Genomic DNA, 4,625 nt, shown 5'->3' with positions numbered 1-4,625 from the left:
ATCCAGGACCTCTATACCAGGCGGTGTCAGTGGAAGGCCCTAAAAATTGTCAAAGACTCCAACCACTCTAGTCATAGACTGTTCTCTCTGCTAACTCACGGCAAGCGGTACCGGAGCGCCAAGTCTCGGTCCAAGAGGCTTCTAAACAGCTTCTACCCCCAAGCCAAAAGACTCCTGAACAACTAGTCAAATGGCTACCCAGACTTCTCCACACCACTGCCACTCTCTGTTGTCATCTATGCATAGTCACTTTAACTCTACCTACATGTACATACTACGTCAACTAACCGGTGCCCCCGCACATTTACTGTACTGGCACCCCCCTGTATATATTGTTAATTTTTACTGCTGCTCTTCAATTACTTGTTAGTTTTATCTCTTATTCTTATTTGTATTTTGTTTAAACTGCACTGTAGGTTAGGGGCTGGTAAGTAAGCATTTCACTGTAAGGTCTACAGCTGTTTTATTCAGCGCATGTGACTAATACAATTTGATTTGATTTGACTTTTGGGTGTCATGGAAAATGTATGGAGTAAAAATAACATTATTTTCTTTAGGAATGTAGTGAAGTAAAAATAAAAGTTGTCAAAAATATAAATTATAAAGTACAGATACCCCAAAAAACGATTTAAGTAGTACTTTAAAATATTTTTACTTAAGTACTTTACAGCACTGTGTGGAAATGCATTGTAATTCCCATAATATTGTAAACTTTATTGTCATGTTTTGTTAGACATGGTGGACCTAGCCTCTGACAATGACCAAATACAGTACATGGTGTATAAGTCGGAAAGAACATGTAAATAAAACCCAAACTGTAAAACGTATCATCTTCAATCAATGCTGGTATAGGCGTAGTGACCAGTTGTATAAGCATTTATAACGCCATGGTGCCTGAATGGCTTTGTGTTGATAAATTATGCCTATACACAATAGCAACTTTACACAGTTATTTATAAGCACTTCATTTAGTTGAATAAATGCTACAAGAATAAGATTCCGAGCATAAGCTTTTTCCAAAAAAGTTAAGACTTGTTTGCACACGCAACATTAGACTGAACTCCAGAAAATTAATTTTCATGTTGTAATGTCTTTCTTCGTTTTGTTTTCGTAGACTAAATTTGTGTCCTGTTTTATTAAAATATTTCAACTTGCATATCATCATCATATCAACCGTCCCGCCAAAGGCATCAGAAGGCAGATTGCAGCCCATATGATCTGCTGCTGACCGTTGACTTCACCGTGAGCGCGCGTTGGAATGCTCAGGGCTGAGCGGAGTTATCGCTCCCGCGCCTCGACGACTAAACAGTTCGCTCCCTCGCGTCTCCCGCGCGCAGCGTTTCAGATTGGCCACCGCGCTCATTCAGTCAAGAGAATGCCTGCCTGCCTGCGGTGCATGTGTATGTGTGGATCAGATCTTGTGTAGAGACGTTTGAATCTGTCGCGTCTACTGTTTTCTGATTGGAACGAGAGGAAAATGACCTGCTGGATTGTATGATCCATTTTCATGATCGATTTCCCCAGAATTCAGAAGCATATTTTTCTCTCTCTCCTCTCAGCCCCAGCCTGTCTACATTTGTGTGGGGTGGTGGTTCAAAGTATCTATTCGAGGGGGAAGTCTAAAATAAGTGTAGGTTATTTTTGACCGTTTGTCTGGAGTGGAGGAAAAGTTTCCGTTGGAAAGGATTATGAAGAGAGAGCCACGCAGCTGAGACAGGTAAGGAATTATACATCCTCTTTGGAACGCCGCTCGCGGCTCTGCTCGTTTCCACGTCATTGGTTACAATGCAGAGTGGTAGAAGCCTGTTGTTGTGCTTAAACAACAAACTACATATCGCCTAAATGTGTCTGCATCAGTTTTATCACACCCAGTGTGAGAGAAGGGCGTTGTTGTAGCCTGCGATGACATTGAGGTTTCTTGTTTGTGGGTGTGTGCGTGCGAGTGCAGTGGACACTGCATCGTCGGATATTTGTTTCCAAAGTCTATCCCCAGAAGAGAGAATAGAGGACGGGTGTGTGTGTGTCAGAGTGAAACGACACGAGCCTCTCAGCTAAGATGTCAGACTAGGATTTGAATGAGCTTTGGTGCTTCTGCATCTAGACCCGAGTGGTGTGGGGATGCGAGGGGACACGAGCTAGTTCCCTCTACTGCAGCTAGACCCGAGTGGTGTGGGGATGCGAGGGGACACAAGCTAGTTCCCTCTACTGCAGCTAGACCCGAGTGGTGTGGGGATGCGAGGGGACACAAGCTAGTTCCCTCTACTGCAGCTAGACCCGAGTGGTGTGGGGATGCGAGGGGACACGAGCTAGTTCCCTCTACTGCAGCTAGACCCGAGTGGTGTGGGGATGCGAGGGGACACAAGCTAGTTCCCTCTACTGCAGCTAGACCCGAGTGGTGTGGGGATGCGAGGGGACACGAGCTAGTTCCCTCTACTGCAGCTAGACCCGAGTGGTGTGGGGATGCGAGGGGACACGAGCTAGTTCCCTCTACTGCAGCTAGACCCGAGTGGTGTGGGGATGCGAGGGACACGAGCTAGTTCCCTCTACTGCAGCTAGACCCGAGTGGTGTGGGGATGCGAGGGGACACGAGCTAGTTCCCTCTACTGCAGCTAGACCCGAGTGGTGTGGGGATGCGAGGGACACGAGCTAGTTCCCTCTACTGCAGTTAGACCCGAGTGGTGTGGGGATGCGAGGGGACACAAGAGCGAACCAAGCGAGTTCCCTCTACTGCATCTCCTCTCGCAAGAAGCGCATGTCGCTACAGAATAGGCTAGCAGCACTCTATCGAGCTCTCTGTTATCACTGTAGCCCTTACATGAATATAGTAGACAAGTTACCTTAGACTTAAGTTCCGTGCCTTGTGATAACGAGTCTGCTAGTCAGCTAGCCTTCTTTAGCTGTTGACCCAGTCAGCAGTAGCCTATATCATGTCACGAACAGTATTAGGCATAGGCTGCCTTGTGTTGCTGTATCTACACCGCTTATCTCCCTCCAGAAGTGCAGTGATCGGACCTGCCGTACGGTTGTAGAGTCATGCAGTGCTCAGCTCACTATTAGTTCTGCGCTTCGCTCTCTCTGACCCGGTGTGTGGGTGTGTGTGCGGGGGCAGGCAGCTGGCTACTGTCACTTTATCATAATAAAGCTCTAGCAACTTCCATGCTGCGGCAGCTTGACCTGTCTCTGACGCTGTCACTAGGCTAAAGCTAAACCTCCCTCGGGGATGATCAGCTTGACCTGTCCCTGACGCTGTCACTAGGCTAAAGCTAAACCTCCCTCGGGGATGATCAGCTTGACCTCTCTGACGCTGTCACTAGGCTAAAGCTAAACCTCCCTCGGGGATGATCAGCTTGACCTGTCCCTGACGCTGTCACTAGGCTAAAGCTAAACCTCCCTCTGGGATGATCAGCTTGACCTGTCCCTGACGCTGTCACTAGGCTAAAGCTAAACCTCCCTCTGGGATGATCAGCTTGACCTGTCTCTGACGCTGTCACTAGGCTAAAGCTAAACCTCCCTCTGGGATGATCAACTTGGTGCGTTGCGTCCGTACCTGGGCCTGCCTGCAGAGCCGTAGGCAGAAATGTCAGTGTGACTGGGACAACATTTTACAGCAAAAATTCTGCAAAAAAAAACGAGACATCACTGGTGTAGTCGTGTTGCATAGAGAAGTGAGTATACTCAAATTTTGCCCAGAAATTCCCAAACGGCCTGACTGGTTTAGCCCTGTGTGAAAAATTCTATAAGAAACATACGTAGGCTACTCTGAATGACCTAACATCATGACAACGCAAAATATTTCCACCATGATATCCAGAATTAAATATGGCTGTCAAGTTAGGCCAAGGGACCAGATATGCACAGAGGTAAGAAAATGCATAGCTTTCTGTGGTGGTGCGTTACAGGTGAACCGGAAACTCGAGGAGTTCCTACACTTCACATCAGTTGAAGGCTTGGATGCTAGTCGCTGCTGGTTCATCTCTGTATTGTGCGTTTTGCTAGAGGAGATTTATGGGTAACAAAAAAAGGCCTAGGCTACATTCAATTCCATACACCATGATTTCCACATATTTCTATCCTATTATTACTATTGTTTTATTAACTTTTCTAGGCTGTAATCTTTGCCACATATTTCTGTAGGCTATTTCATCTATAGGGGAAATGGTGATCGCTACCGGAATTGAGTCAGAGCCCTGGCCTAAACATCATCGCCTGTTCCTCAAGCTCTTCTATGGAGAAGCAAAATACAGAGGCTAAACTGTAGAACTCATGAGACATGGGAATACATGCACAATTCTCCTTGTGAATACGAATCATCAGGAGTCAGAGAGTTAGAGCTGAGTGTGGAGCTGTCCGGTGCTGAAATCTTTGATCCCACTTTCGCGGGTTCAGTCAGCGCCGGCCAAGCCACATTACCTGCCCCTAGTGCTGAATAATATATGCCTATGCTATGGTTTCACAAGAAACAACACATTTCCCTTGACAAACAAGCCCGTTATTATTGCCAAGTAGGCAGCAAGTGCACAATTACAGAAACGCTTACGACAGTAAACAAACATAATGAAATACACAACATGCATATCACTTACATATTCAGAGAGATAAAGAGAGAGAGATAAAGAGAGAGATAA

The sequence above is a fragment of the Salmo salar genome, chromosome 05 (assembly GCF_965601325.2).
Source record: "Salmo salar chromosome 05, fSalSal1, whole genome shotgun sequence".
Lineage (NCBI taxonomy): Eukaryota > Metazoa > Chordata > Actinopteri > Salmoniformes > Salmonidae > Salmo > Salmo salar.
The sequence above is the reverse complement of the archived record's forward strand: the minus strand, read 5'-3'. Positions refer to the sequence as shown.